This window comes from Lissotriton vulgaris, chromosome 1_1, assembly GCF_964263255.1.
Source record: "Lissotriton vulgaris chromosome 1_1, aLisVul1.2, whole genome shotgun sequence".
Taxonomy (NCBI): domain Eukaryota; kingdom Metazoa; phylum Chordata; class Amphibia; order Caudata; family Salamandridae; genus Lissotriton; species Lissotriton vulgaris.
In genome coordinates this window covers 1279075805-1279100009 of record NC_141685.1, presented here as the reverse complement: position 1 = coordinate 1279100009, position 24205 = coordinate 1279075805, and the positions used below count along the sequence as shown (strand labels likewise).

General features: G+C 42.4%; 1 protein-coding gene across 1 annotated transcript in view; it reads right to left on the bottom strand.

The window, feature by feature from the left end:
* Positions 1-23950, bottom strand: part of NFE2 (nuclear factor, erythroid 2) — a 133442-nt gene extending 109492 nt beyond the window's left edge. The window contains exon 1 of the mRNA XM_086964926.1: positions 23815-23950. The gene's annotated coding sequence lies outside the window, so the exon portion shown is untranslated. The remainder of the gene's footprint in view (positions 1-23814) is intronic.
* Positions 23951-24205: the final 255 nt, after the last annotated feature.

The following is a 24205-nucleotide window of genomic DNA, read 5'->3' as shown; positions in this document are numbered from 1 at the left end:
TTTCCTCAGTGTGTTAATCTGAAAGTTTGCTGCCTTTGTTGCGTTACTAATGTGTTTCTGCATATTGAGGTTGCAGTCAAGTTTTATACCCAATGATTTCACTGAGTCCACAATACTTGGTTGAACGTTGAATGCAGTAAGGTGTTTGATTCAGTCATGCATTATGGGGACTTTGGCAGGTGGGGCAATTAGGAGAAATTCTGTTTTTGAGGCATTCGATTTGAAGTGATTCTCTGCCAGCCATGTTTGGGTGGTCTTAAGGATAGTGTTAAGCAAATTGAAGTCTTCATGAGTGTTGATCTTAAGGTAGAGTTGGGTATCATCAGCGTACATGTGGAATTGCACGTTGGATGCTTGTAGCAGATCGGTGAGTGGTTCCATGAATAAGTTAAAAAGTGTTGGTGATAGCGAGAACCCTTGTGGTACTCCTAGCGTAACTGGAACGGGTTTAGAGAGGGTGTTGTTTACCTTGAATGTTTGGGTCCGGTTTTGCAGAAAAGAGGTGAACCAGTTAAGCACTGATCCAGATAGGCCCATTCTATGGTTCAACAGATCTGTCAAGTTCTTGTGTTTGACTGTATCGAAGGCTGATGAGAGGTCTAGTAGGATAAGAAGGCATGTTCTGTTTTGATCAAGTATTTGTAGAGCATCATCAATGATGTGTGTCATGGCTGATTCCGTGCTGTGATCTGCTCGGAAGCCGGATTGGTGTTTGTTGAGAAGGTTGAAGCGATCAATATGTTTTGTCAATTGGTGGTGAACACATTTTTCCATAAGTTTGGCCAGCGTGGGAATATTGGAGATAGGTCGGTAGTTGTTTAGGTCTGTAGGGTCAGCTGTGGGTTTCCTAAGGATGGGAGAGACCTGCCCCACCTTAAGGGAGTCAGGGATGCAACCTTGTAGGAGTGAGCTGTTGATGATTTTGGTCCAGAGAGGGAGAAGCAATGGGGAAAGTTCTTTAACCGCATTTGTGGGGAGAGAGTCCGTGAGGTGATTGGCAGGCTTCAGGGCGTTGAGAAACTTGCCTATAGCATCTTCAGAATAGTTGTTAAAGGATGACCATACTGCATCGTTTTTTAAAACAAACTTTGAAGGTGTTTGTAGTGCTGCATTTGTGGGTAGAGGAGAGGTTTTCGTGTGTGGACAAGAGTGAGAAATTAGATCATTGAAGAGATCCTTCTTGATGTTCTCAGTCTTAAGATTGAAGAAGGTAGAGAATTCTTCACATGTGGGTTGTGGATGAGTTAGGTTTTGTCGACGTTGAGGTGCGTCCTTAGATTGGGTTTTGATTAATACAAAGAGTTTTTTTGGTCGATTTCTTGCTTGGTCAAGTTGGTGACTGAAGAAGTCTGCTTTCGTGCACTTTATCTTTCGGTAGTAAGCATTTCTTTTTCATTTTAGAATCTTGAGGAGCTTGGCGGATGGGACCGATCTCCAGTTGCGTTCAGCAGTTCTGAGAGAACGTCTATCATCGTTAAGTGGACCATTGAACCAGGGTTTAGAGTCTTTCGTGGAAACTCTCTTTAGGTGAAGGGGAGCAAATTCGTTAATTATCTAAGTCATAGAGTTGAGATAATGGTTGGTGAGATCATGTATGTTGGAGGCACCTGCAGGGGGCAAAAGTAGATTGTGGCTGAAAATGGGTAACGTGTTTGGGTTGAGTTTTTTCCAGTCTCTTTTCCAAACTTTAGATTTTGTGGATTGAGCCGAGTTGAGTTTAACTGATTCTTTGATAAAGAAGGTGATGATGTGATGGTCTGACCAATCACAGGGGAGAATCGACTCCAGGTGCGTGGAATCGCTCTTGGAGATTATTAAGTCCAGAGTTGCGCCTTTATTGTGTTTAGGGCTGTTGCAAATTTGGTTGAGGTCTAGGGTGTTGAGGAAGTTTTTGAGACTGTTGACCACAGTATCGTTGAGGTCGTTCCAGTGGAGATTGAAATCACCCAGGAAAATGTGGGTGTTTTGTCGTCCGGTGTATGTTGGACCATGTCCATGAGGTGTTCTGTGATGATGAGGTTGTCACCAGGTGGATGTTAGATGGTGTGTAACGTACAGACAAGTTTGTCATTACTGTTGATGTCCAGGCATATGTATTTGCAAAAGGGGAGTGCAGGGGATATGGCTCTATTTACGGTGATGTTGCTCCGGTGGATGCATGCAATTCCTCCTCCTGTCTTGCCACTCCTGTCCAATCTGATGATGTCATAGTTAGGTGGTACTAGGATGTCGATGAGAGGCGAGGAGGATTCTGTAAGCCATGTTTCAGTAAGAATTATCAGATCCAGGTCAGTAGAAATAATGAGGTCTGCTATGTCAATTGCGTTCTTAGAGGCCGATCTGCAGTTCAGTAGTGTGCATTTAAGCTGAGGAGTGGCGGGGGAGGTGGTGTAGTACTGCGTGATTGGGACTTTACTAAGATTGCTGTCGTTTATTTCTCTATTGTTATGGGTGGAGGGCCTATTGGGGTCGGAGGGGATAGAGGGGATGGGGATGTGTTTGAGAGAGGCGGGAATCGTGATGAAGGGATTGTAGGACAGTTAAAGAGACTGAAGATCGTTCTCCAAAAAAGGGTTGGTAGAACGCATTGGGCGGGAGGATAGATTACGGGAGGGTATTGATTTCCAGCAGGGAACATTATGTTTGAGTGTGTTAGGTAGGTGGGCTGGGGGCTTGCTAGGTATACATGTTCTGTAGGGTCTAGAGAGCCCTGGCTGTCTCAATGGCATCACTTTAAAAACGTGGAGATCCTCTTTGATTGAGTGAAGTGTGGACATGATCACATCTAATCTAGTGTCAGATGTGGTAGTGATTGGGATGGGAGGCACTGACATGGGTGTGTGTGTCTGAAGTGTGGGCTGGAAGGGTCTATGATTTGGTACAGGGGTGAGTGGGTAAGTAAGCGCATTTGAGTGTGTGTGTGGGCTGGTTGTTGCTGTCGGTGGCTGAGTAGAGGGTTGGTGGTGGGCAGGTGTGTGTAGTGTGGTTGGTGGTGGTGCGATTTCAAAGGGTGGACTGTTATTTGAAGAGTTAAGGGGTGACCCGTAAAGTGCAGGCGACTGAGTTGAGGGGGACTGGCTGGCATGGGTGGGGTCCTTGCTAGGTGTGTTATTGCGAGTAGGGGACGAGGTAGAGGGAGCGATGATTGGTGGGGGGGTTGTGTTAGAGGGATGGGGAGCTATGGTGGTTCCCGAATTGGATTCCATTGCTATATAGGGGGGAGCTGTGATCTCTCCTGGAGTGGGTTCAGTAGCTGTTGGGGGTGTGTTTGTAGTTTAGGTAGTGTTAGGTGGGGGTAGGTGGAGCTGGAAGGAGTCAGTTTGAGGTGTGGTACTGTGACAAGGAGACGGGGTAAGGGGAGAGATGACGGGGGCGGTGGTTGTGTAGGAGGGGAGAGGAGCTATGGTCGTGCCCTGAGTGGTTTCAGTAGCTGTGGGGGGTGCGGGTGTAGTCGCGGCCATGCTAGGTGGAAGATGCGTGCGATGTTTCGGTGAAATGCCGCTCGGTGTATTGGTGGGAGTGGTCGTCAGGGTAATCGGGGTAGAAGAGGCGATTGGAAGCATGAGCTTTCTATTGAGGCATGTATCAAACTGAAACTGCAAGGTGTATGAAGCTATGAATTTCAATAAACTTCCCTATTTATTTAATGTCACAAAGACAACAAGTACTCAGAAGCGGAAACTTGTGCTTGAAAGTATGCAGAAAGTATGCTAAAGTTCAAAATCAGCCTTTTACTGGAGTGCCATCTTGGAAGCCTCCACCTCCTGTTGGACGTTGGACCACACCTTCTTTGTTCTCCTTCAGAACACATGTAAAAAGCCACATTTGCCATCCACTTCTGAAAATGAGAATGTTCTCATTGTTTCTGATCTAACATCCTACTTATTAAAACCTAGATTCTAATTTTTTCATCTTTTGAGCAAGGTAAAGCACCCTACAACTGGTATCAGTGTAGGAGATCCATATAAAACTTTTAATTAAATAAATGAGCTACAACTGAGGAAATCTGACAAAGGCATCTTGGCTGCTTTTGATACAGTCGATCACTACACGTCAATGCCTGCTCTAGCCAATTTTCACATCACACTCTTCCTTTAAACTAGTTTTCATTCTACATCTGTGATTGTTCTTTCTCAATCTGTTGGTGTCACTCTCCTTCCACTTGCCTGTACTACCAGTAGGTATTGCACAAGTGTCGGTCCTGGGACATCTCCTCTTCACCTCATCTCTTGAAAAAATCATTGCTTCCTTCAGCTTTTTCTTACTATCTCTATGCAGATGATACCCAGATGTTTCCCTCATTCCCTAACTTCACTTACCATTTATAGACAAAGATCTCAAACTGCCCAACAGCCATCTGTCACTGGATGGCTATCACGTCGCTTTTCTCAATGCATTCAAAATGAAAGTACGCTATTTTCCTGCCAATTTGGTACCTGCATTGCTTATCGTTCATATAATTTAAGATAAAACACCCAGACTCTCATGTACACAGTTAAACACTTCTGTGAATATGAAAACATTAATAACAAACACAGCCACAGGGGTTAGTTTTAGGAAAATCAGTTCATACATTTCTTCCAACACAGTTGAGACAATGAAATCCTCTTAAGTCTTTAGCAGACAACTACTGTAAATGTATTCTGGTGGGTTGTCTGCTATACGTTTTTGTAGTATTGTTGAACAAGATCCTTAAATTTGCCATATGGATCTTTTGCAATCTCATAGTAAAGGGACTCCAGTGCGCACAAGCATGTTGCATGACCACCATCATCCACCTGGCGCAGGACCACCAGGACCTCGGGGTACTGTAAGTTGTCAGTTCAGGGTACTAGTGGTTAACAAGTCTGTGGCCATTCCTGTTCAAATATGCAGATCCACATCTCATGGCGGCACAGACCTGGTGGACGAGGAATTGAGAGTATTACTAAGAGAAGGGGCGTGGTATCTTAAGGAAGCTGTGCAGGAGAAGGGGGGCAGGAAGCCCAAGGAACTACTGCAGGAGTGGGGCACATCTCCTGAGGATATGTGGAGCCTTAGAAGAAGCCAAAGTGAGGATCGAGCGAGAAAACGATCAACAGGCCCAGGTGATGTCTGCAGCAGCTTGTGATGAAACAAAGGTGATTTTCCTGGGGAGAGGTGCTGAGGACATGGCTGCTGCAGGTCTGGACCAGAGCTTTGGCCATGGGCAATTGAACCGCAGGGGTTCGGGACTGTGATGTGGTGGGAGGTACTGCAAGAATCTCTCTTTGTGTTCTAGTAGCATATACCCTCATTTCGAGAGGTGCCTCTCAGTTGTGGCATTGGTATTTTCCATTTGGGACCTGTCACGTTCTAGACAACGGTACAGGGGAATTTGCCACAGTGCACTTGCAAATACAGTGTGTGAAATCACTTCATCCCCTTATCTTAAAACACGAATCAGTCACCTTGTGGTGTGGTGTTGAGACTGGCATTGACCAGCAAGAAACTGATTACTAAAGCCTTATGTAATTTTCTGTCCAAGGGTACAATGCACCCATATGCAAGGACTTGCATCTGGAAAATCCCGTGGGTAGAGCTAGAAGGAAACCCCGACATGTGGGGATTTGCCCTTTTTGGAAAGCTACAAAACATGTTATAAATACAATTCATTATATTCATACCTCCTCAGTAGTTGAGTCCCGTCTATTCTCCTGTTACAATAACCAAATACTCTTTTACCTCAGACGACGAAAAGAAAATGGCTGATTAGCGGCTAAGAAGAGAACTCTTAACAAGTTATTGATCCTGTTTTTTAAGCCAATAAATTTTGGAGAAAATACATCTCAAGTTGTAACCTATACTTAGCTGTGCTTAATCACCTGATAATACTAAGACAGGCATATGCAACATCAATATTTTGGTCTTTCTTTTTTACTGGGTCCCCCACACTGTAACCTATTTCCTGCAGAAATATGCCCTATATTCCTGCTCACCCTTTTCAATACTGGTATTAAATAATTAAATAATACCTCATATGAAAATAAGCTATGCAATTTCACTAGGCCCTCACCCCAGTTTTTCGCTAAGTCCTGCACTGCAAATATGTATAGATGAAAAGCCACTTTCTGTAGGGTCACATCTATGCTGCATATTTATCACCCGTTAAATTCAGAACGTTCTCTATGTGTTACCTTAAAACTACAAATTTGCTTAATCATCTGTAAATGCTGCTATTTGCAGATTTGTAAGCATGGGCGACTTTTGCGAATTTGCAATTCGCGAATTTGCGGATTTGCAAATTCGCGATCCGCAAAATTCTCGAATTTGTACGAATTTGCGGATTTTTTTTTGGGCGTGTTCGCGGGGCGATTTGCGTGTTCGCGGGGCGCTTTGCGTGTTCGCGGGTTTTTTTTGTTGCGAGACCGCTCGTTGTTGTGCCCTTCTGCCCTCTGCCACACTCATTTTTGTGCCATTCTGCCCTCTGCCTCACGCGTTTTTGTGCCCTTCTGCCCCACTCATTTGTGTGCCATTCTGCCCTCCGCCCCACTCGTTTTTGTGCCCTTCTGCCCTCTGCCACACTTGTCTTTGTGCCCTTCTGCCCTCTGCCCCTCTCCTGTTTTATTTTCAGAATGGCGCCGGCAAGCTGCCAGCGCCATTCTAAAATAGTTACTAAGTTAGCTTCATCAGGAAGCACCAATAGATAAAATAAAGCAGGTGCTCGAATTTAGATAAACTCGAGCACCTGCTTCTATTAGTGCTTCCTGTTGAAGCTAACTTAGTAACTATTTTAGAATGGCGCTGGCAGCTTGCCGGCACCATTATAAAATAGTTACAAGCTTGAAGCTTGAACTTTTGCCCCCTGGATCTGTTCTGCTCGCGGATTCGCGGATTTTTGGCAAATTCGCGGGAGTTCGCAGTTTGCGAATTTGCCGAAAATCCGCAAAATCCGCGAGCGGAACGGATTTTGCGCCCATGCTTACAGATTTGTTGACGAAATACTTGTGTTTCTCCATCAATGGCAGTCTCAAAATGTCCATTAAGTTCTGTCTTTGTTATATCTTGAAAGATATGGGGCACAGTACAAGCTGAATTGTCACTTGGCACCTGGACAGCAGTTGCATTACTTCTAAACTCAATGACACTTATTTTATCAAATTGGGAAGGGTGCCTGAGCTCGCAACTGTGCTTAGGTATAAAAATACAGATAGATCACAAATAGGAGGTTCTCTTCAATTCGGAATCCGCAGTCAGAACCTTAATCCAAGCCTTAATACATCCAAACCATGATCCCAGTGCCAGGCATCCTACCACATAGGTTAGATAATCTAGCTTATCCACCATGCTTTTGTACAACCCTCCTACCTCTCTCAAATGGCCAGCCAGAACCAAGAATGCTTTAGTTCTATCACAGTTGTCATGGGTTAGGTGGTGGGTCTCACAACCCGAACCCACATTATGAATCACCACAGAAAATAACCCTCTTTATTCTTCACATTCACATGGGTTAGGTAGGAAGGACAGCACACGGTAACTCCACCTCATCCAAACCAAGTCAATGTCTTTTCACGCTGCATGACTGTAACAATTTTTCAGTGACTAGATATGACATGATGCAATATACTAACTAGCACACTTTCCCACACACACCATGGGCCACCAGTTTCACTGTGACTTGTAACCTTACAACTTCATAGAACAACAGACCGTGCACAAGGCCATATTGTCTGGTAAACCTCATTGTCTTCTGAAAACCATGTCCATTAGTCTCCTTCACACCAACCCAAAACATACCAGAAAATAATGTCATGCAACACTGGACAGTAGCATACTATCCTTCACCCACCAAGCTTTGCTGTGTTACCAATCAATGAAAGCACCACGGATCACATGCCACCTTATGTCTCTGCATATCACTTTGCCATTGCATCCAACATACCACTTCACTTTGCATGACATTCTATCCCTTCATAACATCACCAAAATCACATCTAATCTCACTACAAAGTATCCGAGCTCCACCTCCAACAAAATACATTAAATCTTGAAAATATCTCCACATCGTACCTTTGTCCCATTATGTTACCTTACCGTGCAAAATATATCAACGCCATACCCAGACACGATCCCACGCAACATCCCATTAAGATGATTAGGGCTCACCCTAATAGTTTCTATAATAAGGGCTTGCCTTTTAAGTGTTGATGGCTCGAAATGTCTTCTGGTTTACCCTTGTTCACACCATTTTCACCCCTACAATTTCGGAGCCCAAAAAAGAATAGTTCTCGAAACTTGTATCTCTTTATTTCTACTGGAAATATCCCCCCTGAAAATGTTTGTGGGTGAAAGCAAAAATAATTTTTTGTCTTCAAATTTGAGAGCTGTACAGGGATAACTGACGCCTGAGATTTTGTTTTGCATTGTTCCTGGTGGCAGAGCACAGTGTCCCTCAAAGAGGAGCAAATGTGAGATATGGGTGGGAGGAGACAGGACTTTTGTTCATCGGGATGCATGAAAGACAAAGCACTGAGCCCTGGCAGACGCCAGGCAAGATTCATAACGACTGCAAACAGTAGTTTTTTTTTTTTAAATCAGTTATTCACAAAGACAGCTACAAAGCACATGAAAGGTATCTCTTAGGAGAAGAAGTGTGTCAAACTTTAAGGATTCTAGACCAAGGAGACAAGTAGCTAGAGAATCTCAAGGAGAACCCAGAGGCAAGAGACTGAGAAAGTTAAAGGCATTGTTTGATAAGGAAATAGGAAGCACCTCAACAGGGTGAAACTGTGATTCAGTGCATGGTGACAGAGAAACGCTAGATTGACAATGGACCAAAAATCCCAGGAACATGAACAGAAGCAATAGAACAGACTTCATCAGAATCAAGGCATTTGTGGACAGTTTGTTGCACGTAGAAGGAAAGAACTACAGACATGGAAAGCGCAACATCAAAAACTGCATTACCAAGCTCTCACGATGAAAGATCACCACCGGATTATGCTATATGCGTCTTCTGCACAGAATATTTCAGTGCGTCCCTACATCTGCCAGAAGAACGTTAGTACAAGCCTTAGTAGTAAGCAGATTAGACTATGGCAATGCTTTTTTGGTGGCAGCCAATGAGACGCTGGCAGGCAAATTACAAGTAGTCTAAACATGGCAGTCAGGCTTGTTTTTAAACTTCTTCCTAGCACCTCTTCTGCCCCGTTGTTAAAGGAGCTGCACTCGCTGACAGTGAAAAAAACGTGCCTTTTCAAGATCTGCTTTCTCACTTACAATGCTCTAAGAGGCAAAGGACCCAGATATCTTCAACTAAAAATGAAACCATACATACCCAGCAGAAGCTTACGATCATGTGATAAAGCCCTATTGGGAGCCCCCCGGCATTTGTTTAAATTGATGCAGGGGAAGAGCTTTCCCTTACCTTGCCCCCTTTTATTGGAACAAGCTTTAGGTACACATTTGCGTTGGTGCGAACTACTGCAAAACTCAGGAAATTGGTGAAAGCCCACCGATTTTAGATTCCTCTATCCCTCTTTCTGCCTATACTTGTTAAACCGTTTACAGTGCTGAGATGTCCATGGGTGAGTCATGCGCTATATTAAATTTAAATAACATAGCATAAGACTACTGATCCCCTAGACAGACCGCATGAAAGGCAAATAGCCCTCTGGCTGGTTGAGATGACCACCAGGATATTTTTTTAAATGACATCCTGCTGCAATAGGAGGCAGGTTTTAAGTAACGGGCCACATGATACAAAATTGCACGCAAAGCATTTTTCAGAGACATTTATTGAAATATCCATCATCTACATTGGATTTGTCAGCATTTTTACCCCCTCCCCCTATTTGCCCCCCACCCGTACAGAATCACTGGGTGAAAATTCCTGCAGAATACATAATGTTATGGATGGAAACCACACTATCTGACTCATATTCTTGTTATTCCAATTGGCTCCTGGGTACTCAGAAGCTCAGACTCATTCTGCTTTAAACCACCATCCTTCCAAAAACCATGCACTGGTAATCAGTCACTCTCAACAGGTACTCCCAAAGAATGAAACCCAATTCCTCCAGCCTTAAGAACAGATCCTTCTTGGCCCTTTCGGGCGGAGTCAAGATGGCGGGTTGACGCCGCTAGGTGAAACAGGCAGCACGGGGTAGCTCTTCCCGCAACTCAACTGCAAGAAGCCGACAGAAAGTATCTACTGCTGGCGTTTGAGCGAACTAATCAGAGGGGAAATACTTTCTAAACTGAGCGGCAGAGCAGAGTAACGTAATTGCCGAATGCGCGGAGGACGCAGAATCAATGCTGCCAGCCACCTGTGAATCTCCGCAGGAAGCTGAATGCTAAAGGCTGCGTCTCGAGCGATTGGGCAGACGAGACATTGGACAAAGATAAAGTGACCAATTCTTACCATTTCACAAACTAACACGCCTGAGAATTTACCTTTGGAGGTTTGAATGCTGCAGCTCTTCAACCGCCTGAGCAGAAAGATACTGCTGGCGTGGAAAACAAGACGAGCTTTCTCACCGCAAACTCGCTGGTTTAGCCGGGCGGGTCTAGGATCTCTTGTGGTGCAATTGAGCACAGCTACAGCTACAGCCGAGAGACGAACGCGGGATAGCACACGGGAGAACGATAAAGACACAGACATGGCTCCTAAGTTGAATACCCGATCTGCACGGACCGGCAAAAACGGCGGACAGGAGATCTCAGGTACTGTAAATGCTACAGCCTCTAAGGGCAACTCTAAATCAGGCGAAAGCGCTAATAATGTTAAAGGGAAAGCGGCAGCGGTAGGAACCATCGAGGGGGCTAAAGGAAGTACGATTTCGATTACAAGACAAGTAACTAGCCCGGGTGTGTTCGCTAAGAGGTCTGCTAGAAACACTGAGACTGAGCCGCTTACCAGTGATGAAGCAAATCTGAATACCACTTCAACTATTAATAACACAATGCCGAATCTGCCTGTAGACCAGTCAGAGCATTCAGAGCTGCTCGAGCTTGATGATAAGGTTACAGGCGAGGGACAATCAGAGGATGACTTCAACCAAACAACTAAAACCATGAACAGGGACGGAGCCAGGGATGGAGCTAAGGCAAGGACTGACTGCGAGAAAGCAGTACCAATTGGAAACTACTCAGAAAGCTCAAATGACATAACTATAGAAACTTCAGAGATTTTAGAAACTCCACTTTCCGACAACGCGATAGGTCCTGTTGTTATAACACCTGCCACTCAGCTGACAATAGATCCCAATAGACCAACAGACCAGAATATAACCAGTACAACAGAGAGCATACCGATAGACGAAGCTTAGGCTAACAAGGATGGATCTAACTTGGAATACGAAGAGGTGTCTGAAGGTGGCGATAGTGAGACAGAAACTACGCACAACAGACCGAATAATCTTAAACCATCAGCCTCAAGGAAGACTAAAAGCAAAGCTAGGAATAAACTGAAAAAAGCTCTTAGCAAATCATTGATCAAAGACACTTCCTCTTCTGTATCCAAAATTGTGCCAAAGACTAAGATCAATGTCGATAATAGCCCACTCAGAAAATGGATACAAGCTAAAGGGGGAGTAAATAACATGGCAATGAGGCTCTCTGGAGCTAGTTTTGAAGAAGATTTACATCAAAAGGGGGGCAGGAAAATGACACTGCGATTGGAGAACACTGGTCCATTAGCAAATACAGACATGATCATAGATGAAACCATATCGCCAATCAATTCAGCCCAGAATGATACGGCTACGGGCACAACAACAGATATGAACTTGTTTAGTCCTATTTTAAACTCCCCAGTCGATTTAATTTGAGACCAAAGCCCCAAAAACTCACAGTTAATTACACTGGATATAGCTCCTAAACCTATGGTATCGAGCACTGGGACAGAGAACGATATAACGAATGATTCATTGGAAATGGTCCGATCTGATATGGATATGGAAATATCTAAAACAAGCCACATGCCCGCTTCAGGTAATGTGCTGCCACCAAGTCCTTACAGTACTGAATCTGCTAACCTGACACAAGATAAAACGTTCCCGAGGGCAGCAACTATTGAAGACCATCCAAACCTGACAACTATGGATATGATAATGCAGACTCTTACTGCTCAAAGACAAGAAAGCCAGCAGCATTTCTTGCAGCTAAGAGAAGACAATACAAAACTTCAGGCTTTCATGAGTGAAGTATGTGAAAAGCTTGGGGGTGTTACACAAGACATGGAGGATCTTAAACAACGCATCGTGGTAGTTGAAGAAGGAACTACTCGCTCAGACGAGCTAATTAAACAACATGCCACACGGATATGCAAACTAGAAGCAAAGGTTGAGGATATGGAAAACAGGGCACGTAGGCATAACCTCAGGCTGTTTGGGATCCCAGAGGGGGCAGAGGGAGCTGATGCTAGGTCATATGTAGTGAAATTATTTCAAAAAGCGTTCAGTGACTTATCCGACTGGGACTGGGACTCTCAACTACCAAGAGTACACAGACTTCCTCTGTTCCAAAAGAACAAAAATAGCAAATTTCCTAGACCTATCTAGATATATTTTGGAATTTTTTTGCTAAAACAAGCTGTATTACTTAAAGCTAAACCCAATAGCCCGGTCACTACTGACAATATAACCTTTTTTGTACGGTCAGACCTAAGTAAGGAAACAATGGATAGAAGGTGGGAGCTTAGAAAGTTAAAAAATTCTTTTAAAGCTATCAATTGTATAGTCTATTTACAAGAACCTGCTCGGCTCAAGGTGATCAATAATGGGCGGTATTTTTTTTCACTGACCAAGAAGAGGCGGTTACGGCTCTAGAAAAATTTACAGCTGAAAGACAGAAATGAAATTGTTTGCATGTAGGGTGACGGGTGTTTGTACTTAAAATGCAAGACTATGCAAGAATACAAGGGGGACTAAAAATGGGTTGAATCTACGCACTGCATGTATTAGCCCACTGTCTCATATATACAACTTTCATACTTCTTTTTTTGTTGTGTTTCTTACGGATATAATGAATAACTTTTCCAACAAGCGGGTTGAATCTATCTCCGTGTTTGCCATTTCACTAGGCTGCCACTGCAGCGGCAGCAAGGGATAGAGGGGTGATCCCCCCAAAGGGACTTGGGAGGGAAGGGAAGGACAGGGGTTGAGGGAGGGAGGGAAAAAATGGGGAAAAAATGTATCGTAAGGAAGAAATATGGTGTGGACAAAGTAACAAAATGTTTTAATAGAGACTTAATGCAGAGGAAAGACAAGGAATTTAGACGTAAGCTATGTCTAAGACAAAATTGTTAATTTAGAACGTTGCTGGCCTCAATAGCAAGCAAAAGAGGAGACTGGTTCAGGAAGAGTTGGGCATGTATAAACCACAATTTGCTCTTCTCTCGGAAACTCATATCAGTTACCAAGATAGGAAATTGCTCTCACAAATGGGGTATGAGCTTGTGGTTTGTTCAACTTTGGGTGCCTCCATTAGGGGGGTGGCCATATTAAAACAGAAAGGATTGGCGCTAGAAATCTTAAAAACATCATCAGATGCACGGGGGAGGTGGGCGACACCTCAAGCTCAAATGGAACACAAGAAGTTTGTTTTATGTTTGGTTTACGGCCCTAATATAGATGACCCCAAGCTGTTTGAATATTTAAGCATTGAGCTACTAGAGTGGGAGGGTGAAATGTTAGTGATGGGAGACTTTAATTGTGTAATAGACCACAAAATTGACTCTACTGGACACGGTTCTCCTCGCAGGATGCGTAAGGCCAGATCTGCAATTCTGGAACTAGGTAGACTGCTTAATATTAAAGATGTATGGCGTTATAAACACCCTAATCTAGCGGGCATACATACTACTCGGTGCCCAACAGATCTTGCTCGAGAATTGATATGGTGTGGGCGACTGATCAAATAGTGAGCAATTGTAAGATTGAACTGTGTCCAAGGATTACCTCCGATCACAATCCGATATTATTAGAGTTCGAGAATGGTGAGTCGAGGCCAGATTTAAGACAATTCACATTCCCGAGATATTTACTGACTGACCTGGGCTTTGTGACTTCCCTAAAAAAACATATTAAAGATTTTATTGAATTGAATATTAATTCAGCTACAATTAATGTAGTTTGGGATGCATGTAAATGCAGTATAAGAGGGTTTACTCAACAATACATTTATAGACTCAACGCCGAAAACCGTAGAGCTACTACAAATACTACTTCTAATATACTGTTAATGGAGCAGAATTTAGCTGACGAAACCAAGCTACTAAATGGAAACATTGAGGAGATAAGATTTGAATTACTAAAATTACAATCTTCTCTTAAAAAGACGCTAAGAGACAGATACTGTGCTAAAATACATAAATATAAACTAAACCAATATGAAGGAGGAGATAGAATCAGAAAAGTACTCGCATATAAAGTTGCGGATAAGAAGGCGAGAACCAAGATTAAAATGACTAAAGGGTCTGACTTACACGAATACGACCAACCAGAACAGATTCTTGGCCAGTTTGCTAACTACTATCAGAATTTATACACTCCTGATAATACTCCCACCAGAGCTAGAATTACACAATATTTAGATAAATATATGCCTGTTCAAAAAGATACTGTTAAGGAAAAATTACAACTACTCAGCTCAAAAATAACACAATTTGAAATAAATGCAGCTATCTTAGCCCTACCACCGGGAAAAGCTGCCAGGGAGGATTGTTTGCCTATGGAATTATATAAGACCTGTGCACAAGAATTAATACCTCTGTTTGAAACTGTCATTGTTTCTATAGACAGCTTGGGGAAAGTCCCCACGTCATGGAAAGTAGCAAAAATAGTATTCTTTCTCAAAAAAAAAAAACCACTGGAAGACTGTGGCTCTTACCGGCCGATCTCCCTGCTCAACGCAGACGCCAAAATCTTTTCTAAGATACTAGCAAATCGCCTAGCACCTATTATGCCAACCCTGGTCAACTCACAACAACTTGGTTTTGTGACGGAGAGAGATACAACGGCCCATGTAAATACAGCGATCACAGCCTTTGATGTCGCCTCAACTACTCTCACCCCACTCGGAATGATTATGTTAGATGCCGAAAAAGCATTTGATCGAGTGGGGTGGGAGTATTTGTGGGAGGCACTAAAGAAGGTAGGCATTCAGGGTAAATACCTACAGTGGGTTTGCTCATTGTACGACAGTCCGCAGGCCAAAATTAGTTATGGTGGAAAAGATTCAAGGAGCTTTTCTATAGGGAGGGGAACCAGGCAAGGGTGCCCTCTGTCCCCTCTGCTTTTCGCTCTTTCTTTAGAGCCATTTTTAAATGCACTTTCTATGCAAGGAAATATTCACCTATTTCTACACGGCGGAGAGAGTTTGAAAATCACTGCTTTTGCAGACGATATTGCTGTATTCACCACAGACTTAGTAAAAGCTACACCAGAAATAATAAAAGAGGCTGCGCACTACGGCCATGTTTCAGGGTACAAACTTAATGTAGGTAAGACGCAGGTAATCGCTAACTATAAACCTCTGGAATCGATTTCAGGCTTATGTCAAAGTGCGATTTACTTAGGCATCAGATTAGCATCCAATATTGATAAAATCATTACGCTAAATTATGATTCTCTCTTAAAGGAAACAGAAAAGTCATTCAAAAAATGTCATAAGATTCCGATCAGTCTAATGGGACGTATCAAATTAGTGAAAATGAAAATCTTGCCGAAGGTGCTATACCTATTTAGATCTATCCCTCTGCAACCCAATAAAATCTTCTTTAAAAAACTTGAGGGTATCTGTAGCAGCTTCATATGGGGATACAAAAAAGCACGTAGGGCGCTGAAACTACTAGCACTGTCAATAGAAAAGGGTGGACTAACATTTTCTGATTTTAGGCTTTATTTTTTAGCCACCTTTTTTTGTCGTATACGAAGTTTGATAAAAAAACGACAGTTCGCTATTCTTTCACCGGCTTATGTTGGGATCTGATTGCAACCAATTTTTACACCGCTTGTATGATCCAAACTACTTCAAGCGAGTGAAATTTAAGTCAGCCAGGCACATTAAAAAAATCTGGGTCCAAATACTGACTACTGGGAAAATCCCCTTTCACAATGCAGAGCTCAGATTATGGGGCAATCCAGGACTTCCTGATATTTTCTCTGATGGAGCAGGGTCCCTTTGGAAGAGACACGGCATTAACACATTAGGGGACTTATATGGTCAAAACGGTTTCATGGACTTTGAAGCACTTACATTTCTATATAAGTTAAGGGATAATATGTACTTTAAATACATTCAGATAAGGGATCATCTGCTCTCTAAGATGAAAATTACGGAAGCAATAGAATCAGATATACTTATATGTTTATACTCTAATAAAGTAAAATCACTAATAAGTCTAGGGTACGGATATCTAACACAGGGTAAAAATGAAGACTATACGAAAATAGCTGCCAAATGGTCTTCCCGACTGGGTATGAATATCAATCCCATACAGATTTCATATTCTTTACGTCATATAAACTTGATTGTCCAGTCTACTAGCTTGAGGCTACAGTCGTACAGAACCATCACACAACTTTATTACACACCACAGAGAATAGCTAGTTGGATACGGGGTAATCAAGTAAATAAGAAAACTAAGTGCCCGAAGTGTGATCAAGAAGCGGCAGGCATAGAGCATATGCTTTTTTCATGCCCAGCGCTCTTGCCATTCTGGAAAGGGCTGACTGACATCTTAAATAACAAACAAATTGCTACACCACCATTGTCAGCACAATTGGTCTTACTAGATATCCAGGAAACAAATTGTCCCTATAAAGAACTAATAACTATTATCTTTGCATGTGCCAGGCTAGTCATCGCTAGATTATGGATATCTAAGGATGTCCCAGATGTCTTCGAGTGGTGGCTCTTGATGAAAGAAATTAACACTATGGAACTGTCGCTAGCAAGACACAGGGGCCTCAAGGCTCTACAAAAGAAGGAAAAAATTTGGTTACACTTTTTTGAATCATGATCTATATGAACTAGAAAGAAAACGAGGCCAGCTCAAATATTGGTATATTATCTGTAAGACTTTATTTCTTTTTTCTACTATTTTTGTCAAAGATTAGTATTTGTCAGACCTCTGTTTCTAACGCTATTTGTCCCTAAATTGTTTCCTCAATTCATATTGTAACTACTCATATACTTTTTTTGAAACGTATACTATATGTGTTTTTTGTAGTCTTGTTCTTCCTTCAATAATAAAAACAATTAAAAAAAAGAACAGATCCTTCTTACACCTCATTCCAGAAAGAGCTTAACGTCCTGATGTAACAAACATACTTCAAACTCTAACTTGATGAGTTGTAATTGCCAAAAGGATGTCTTACTTCGAGAGTTTCAATATTATCAACAACTCTAATAATAGACTTACTATTTGGGTTCCCACATATACCACAGTGTGTGCCCAGCTATAGTCAGCTTCCTCTTGAGCTCCTTCTAAGTTTATTACTCTTATTCGCCCTACAGGTCTATTCTCTCTTCCCGCATTTTATCAATCAATATTACCTAACATTCTTTTCCTATCTAGCCCTTAACCTAGATACTGCCAATCACTGAGTATCTGAAGTACTTTGCTACCTGGAGGGGTCTGATTTAAGCTATATAAAACTCAAAATATATTTAGAAATAAAATCTGTTCCCTCGACACTAGTTCATCGTCCACTTTCGCTTGGGCCATTACCCACTACTAGTGGTGCCTTGGAATAAAACCCACAAATCTGAAACCTTATTATACCCACATGGAGCACCAAGAGGAAGGCCAGATAATAGTTTAGAGTTGTTCTTTATACAAACCACCTAAAATAACTGACACTTTAGCACTACTTACTCCACTAAAGTTTTAAAGTAGCAGTTTTGACGAGTGTCTTAATAAAGTATTGTGCTTTGCTTTAATCATCCTGCTCATTGTATTGATCTGTATCGCCTGAGCTTTGGTTTTTGGGTGGGGAGGGAGGAGGGTGGCATCCAGTAAGTTCTCTTGGATGAAGAGAGAGATCAGTGACTCCCTTCACCCTCTTATCTTCATGGTTCTAGCTTCTGACCACTTTAGAGGCATAAAGTCCAAGGTGGTGCTCGTTACAAATACTCTATTAAATAGTTTGAGCTGAGTTAGGTGGACTTTAGTCTTCATCTCTCTGTGTGGCTGAGCTAACCCAATGTACTCGCTACAAATAATACTTTGTTATTATTCTGGCAGTAGTGCAGGAATAAACCAGTTGCACAACTGGTTAGAAGCACAAAAAATGTACGATGGTGTCAACAGTTTTTAGACTGTGTCTATCTCCTTGATGTTTTGTGGCAAAGCACCACCTAATTCTGCTGGGAACACTAGAATAATCACTTTTGTGGTCTCGCAGCTGATTTGAGTCAGTGTGAAAAACTGTTTGCTAGCTAAGAAGTTGAGAAAGTCCAGGAAATTAGTCCAGTGCAGGTGTGCCACTACGAAATTACAAGCAACTACTTTTAATTCTACATACTCTGGCCATTTCGGTATGGAGAATGCAATCAGAACATAAATTGATTATTTGCGTGTTTCTATTTCCTTCCTTCGCTTTTGCACCTATTATTAAGCTATGCTGTGTTGTAGTGACTAACAGTCATAGGTTCTGTAAGCCGAACGTCATCATTATTAATCTCAGAAAATAGGGAGAACACTGTGTCAACCAAACAAAAAAAAGTTTTCCTTTCTAATCGATTTTTGCGCTATTGAAAATTAGAACATAGAAATTATCTCAAGGCAATAAAAGTCCTAGCTATGCTAGATTGCTTTTTTTTTAATTTAATTATTTAATTAATTTCAAGACAGTTTTAAAATAACTATTTGTAACTTTTGAAAGTAGACTTCCAGAAAATACAGCCATACACACACATCAAACTTTAATAAGATTTTACCCAGAACCACCTTAGTATATGGTATTTTGCGGGTAACAGATAGTGAGCTCATGATTAAACATTGTTGTTTTAGCTATTGTATTTGTATTAATATAGTGCTTACTACCCCTGTCGAGGCGTCCAAGTGCTTTTCAGCAAGTAGCACCCTACTCTGGAACCCAAAAAGGATTAATGGTGGATTAGTATTGGCAGTGCTTGAAATGGAATAACAGAAGTGCAGGTACTCTGTACCAGAGTACCTGCTTGTTTCTGAGAAATGCTGGTACTCTCCAATTGAAAGTATTATATTTCTCTTGAGAAGTGCTTGTACTCTCATTCTCAAAACAAAAAAGTGCTTGTGGTCAGTACCAGACAGTACTGGCCCATTAAAAGCACGGCCTATAGGGAAATATCAGTTAATTTGAGAGGTGGATGTGCAAGTCTGTTAGTTCGGTTCAATAGGATAATGGAACGATAGAAGAGGGAAGAGTCAAGAAAGTGTTATCTGGAAGAGCATAATAGTAAGATGAGGTTTGGGATGAGTAAAAGGAGAGATGAAGGAGGGGAGAGTCCATGGAAATGGATTAGGGAGATCATAGCAGTAAAATTAGGTTTGGGATGAGCCAAGGAGGGCTAGAGGAGGGAAGAGCCTAGAAAGAATTATTTTGGAGATCATGATAGTAGAAAGAGGTTTGAGATGAGTCCGAGAGTGAAGGCAGAGGATATATTTAGAGAGGTATAGGGAGAAACAAAGAGAGGTGCATTGGAGAGAGTCAAAGATTTATTTTCCTTCTACAGTAGAAATAAAGTAATTAATATATAGATACATAACTACATAGAAAGGGTATGCATGTATAAGGAAGATAATATATTAAGATTTAAAGCTATATTGTATACATGCAGACGTTCAAGTGTTGCTGCAATCAAAGCTAATTTGTGTATTTTTTTAATTATTTTTTAAAATATTTTTCTCAATGTTTCATGGGATACCAAACAGAATGGGTAAACACACCGAAATATGCACACAAGAAGACATTTTTAACTAACAACCTGATGTATAAATACTTAAATGCTGTTGAAATCCAAAAGTCATGTTAAAAATAGTTCAGTGGTTACACTCCCCTATGAGTTTTAATATTCCTTATAACTTATTTCATTGTCCTTAAAAAATGTCGATAAAAGTGGTTAAGATTGGTTACTTCCACCCTTTAGTACAATATTTTATTTCATTCAGGACTCTCCAGAAAGTCTTGACTCTTTTTAGGGGTCTTGGAACCAATTTTTTTATGAACACTGACATAAACATCTGAAGCTATGCTCCCCAAGATCTAGACTCTGGTGAGTGTTCAGTCATTGGCTAGTGCTCATCGCTTGACCCAATATCTTTCCTCGTCAGTTCTTCCCACAGACAATTTTGCCCAGGAGCCCTGGTTTGCAAAAACTTTCTGAGGCACCTCTATGCAACCAGAGACGATTTAGGACATGGGCAAATTAGGCTCTGTCCCAGGGCCCCAGCCTTTCTCGGGGCCCCCTGATATAGCCAGCTCTGTTCTGCAGAGAGTGTTGCCAAGATGACTGTGAATACTTATTAAACAGATTGTTTTAAATATTATTTTCCTTAAATGTATTTTTAATGTGGGTGATGTGTGAGATTCGATTAGACGTTTTTCCGAGAAATTTATTTATATTTCATGCAACATCCATAAAAACATTTATTTTAGCTCAAAATAGGACGTCATAAATGAGAAATGAGAGGGTGTCACACAAAGATTATCTGCAGTAATGTTAGTGCGCTGCTGCTGTGTTACAATATTTGAAAACACGTTAATATCCATTAATATTAGATGTAAGCACATTTAGAATGTGCACCAGTGCGCCCGTGCACTGTCAGTGACCGGGACAAAGGGATGAAAGAGCTGAAATCGGATCATAAATTCAAAGCTGTTCTTAACAGGGGCCCCCAAAATGCATTTGGCCCAGGGCCCCCCAAATCCTTATAATGTCCCTGTATATAAATTAGAATTCTCATTCTGACAAAGAACCACAAATATGACCTTAAGCCGTGTTCCATTACTTGTTCTATTTTATTTTATTTCACGAACATGTTTTTTCATTAGGGTTAGAGCTATTTTATTTTGTGTGATATTCACTTAAGAAACCCACCAAATCCATACAGTGTGATGACACAGGTACAGCCAACACCCACGTTGCAGATGACAACCACTTTGTCAACGTAGGAAGACTGAGGACGTAAAAACGGGCGACAACCCTTTGCTACTGCCTCTTAATATCACACTTGAACAGGCGCGGTGCGTCCATTGGGGCGTAGGGGCGTAGCTCCATTAAGCCCCATGGACCCACCGCGTCGTCACTAAAATACAAATGAAAATATTAAAATAATCGCGCTACCCGCCGGCCGGGAATCCGGGAGACACCCAACTTTTCTGGAGTGCGCAGTGGGGGGAGGGAGAGGGGAGGGGGGGCGGGGGTTTGTGTGGGAGAGGCTGGGCCTGCTGCAGCTGCGCAAGTGGATTTTTGGGCAGAAACTAGCCCGCGCATGAGCAGATTGTTTCCCCTGTGCAGTTCCCCTTAGAGAGAGGACCAGGGGGTGGGCCGCAGCCCCCGGGGTTGCACAGAGCGACTGGACGAGCAGTCATGGTGCCCCCCCAGTCAATCCTGGCGCTGCATACAGCGCCAGGATTGGCTGGTCAATACTATAGGCTGGTCAATACTATAGCCCGGGTACATAACCCCCATCTGCAAGGAGTGCTGGACGCAGAATTAGTTGTTTCTTTAATCAATAGTCTAATCTGTAAGCAAATGCAATTAAATATATTGCTTTTGGCCACGTACATATGTCAAAGGTCGTCTGCGTAGAAATTTGACCAGTGCGAATAGACAGTTATTTTGGACCTAGACGCACTTCCTTGGCACGGTTCTCTTTACCCTTTCAGACACACATTAACTCCGCATGCTCAAATGACTTGAGATAGTTCAGTGTGTTAAAGCATCTGCTGCAGAAATGTGTGCATCTATTCCAGGTCACCCATTTATTTCACGGCATGGGGTTTTGGAAATGTAAATATTCTCAGACTTTCTATTTTGATAGTTGCAACAACAGCCTTCAACATATTTCATTTTATAAACATTTTCCAGAAAATGAGTTAACAACTTTGTCACCACAAATATAATGTACTCTTTGAACGAAGGTTATAAAATTTCAAAATGTTAACAAACGGTCAAGGCGGAATAGCATGATATATGCATTTATTATTGCATGCATGTTGGTGTATGTTTGTATGTGAATTTGTATAGTACATACCTAGGGCTTACAGGATGGCAAATACATGGGCGGTAGAAGGTTTCCAGCATAAAAAGGTAGGGGTGATGTAATATGTAAACTGTCACATCCTTCAACATCGATCCTAAAGGCTTGTTAGAGTACATAATTTATTTTTATATGGTCATAAAAATACATAAATGATGGATGGATGCAGGGTGGGTGCATTAATGATTGTTGGGTGGATGGGTGCATGGATGGATGCATGCATGATGGGTGGATGGATGCATGAATGATGGATGCAGGATGGATGGGTGGGTGGGTGGATGGATGGGTGGATGCATGAATGATGTATGGATGGATGCATGGATGCATGCATGATGGGTGGATGCATGATGGATGGATGCATGATGGATGGATGGGTGGATGCATGAATGAATGATGTATGGATGCAGGATGGGTAGGTGGGTGGATGGATGGGTGGATGCATGAATGATGTATGGATGGATGCATGGATGCATGCATGATGGGTGGATGCATGATGGATGGATGGGTGGATGCATGAATGAATGATGTATGGATGCAGGATGGGTGGGTGGGTGGATGGATGGGTGGATGCATGAATGATGTATGGATGGATGCAAGGTGGTTCGAGCTCGCTCGCTGCGCTCGATCGCTGCGGTGCAATATGCAAATTAGTTTACACCCCACCACTTTCAAATGTCACCAGCCGCCCCTGCACTTGAAGGATATCTGTCTCCGACAGGAGCGACCCCCGGTATGATTCCCTTTTAAAAACTGACAACAGGATTACTAGAGCAGCAGAGGGTAATATGTACAGGCTATCGAAAAGGTTGGCTTTCTTATAAAATAACATTATTTTCAATTTTATAACAATTTTCCGTTCTTGGTGCGCTTGCTGTCACAGTTTCTCCGTTTGAAAGAAATCTAAATTCCCTGTGTTGCTGTTGGGCAAAATTACGAGTATTTATTACGTTCTAAAGAAAGACACGGTAAGTGGTATGGTGTGCATTGTGCTGAAACGTAAATGTAAATGACGAAAAAACGAGTTTCCCCAAAAGTTAGCAAGTTTATGAACGCAATCTAGTTTCAAAAACAGAAGTGTTAAAGGTGAGCAACAAACATACTATATATATTTTGAAAAAGTTGTTGCAGAACTTCAAACAATGTTTACAATACAACAAAAATGTACAGTTCACCTGCCAGGTACGACTGACTTATATTCGCTCTCGCTCCCAGCCTACCCCCGCCGCCCTCCCCCACTTCGGCCTTGCTTCAGCTCAGCCTCGGAAAGTTGAACAAAAGTCTCTTTTAATAGAATTTCCTCCTACTTTACCTGCTCCGGGCAGCAGCAGTAGCAGCAAAGTTTCAGCCAGAAAATATCCTGAAGTCTCTCCCCTTTCTAGCAGGTGCTCAAGAGGTAGGGAGAGGAAAATACACCAAGGAAACAAAAAATATACGTATGCGCAGCTTGGTAAAACGCCAGCCTCTTTTTCGAAAACATAGGCTATAACTTGTTCATTCCCTTCCTATTGCTGTAATTTACTCGGAAAATGCGCGTATTCTGCGTGTATGCTTTTTTTCAAGCTGTACCCCTCTGAATGCCCGAGGGCCTTCCGTGGGCTCACCTGTCGCTCCCGTCCCGCCTTTCTTCGTGGCCAGTGTTTCATACGCGGGATTGGTTGCGTCTCAGCAGAGCAGGCCCCTTATCGAACACGATGGGGCGAGGTCCGGAGAAGCCACAAACGGCGAGCCGTCCGTCGCATCTTGAAGGTTTTGTACTCCTCCCTCGCATGCCCCCTCCTTCTTTCCGCACCCACCCCCCGTACACCGACCCACCCCTTCTTCTGGTAAAAGCAGAGTGGATGAAGGAAGCTTAGCTGGTGGGGTAATCGCCACACACCACATGTTCTTTCCTTTTTTTTTCTAACGTGTTCGCAGCGCTCTTGAAATTTGCTGTATTCGCACGACAAACGTATGCACCATGTCACAGATCATGGACAACTCTGGCCAGTGGGG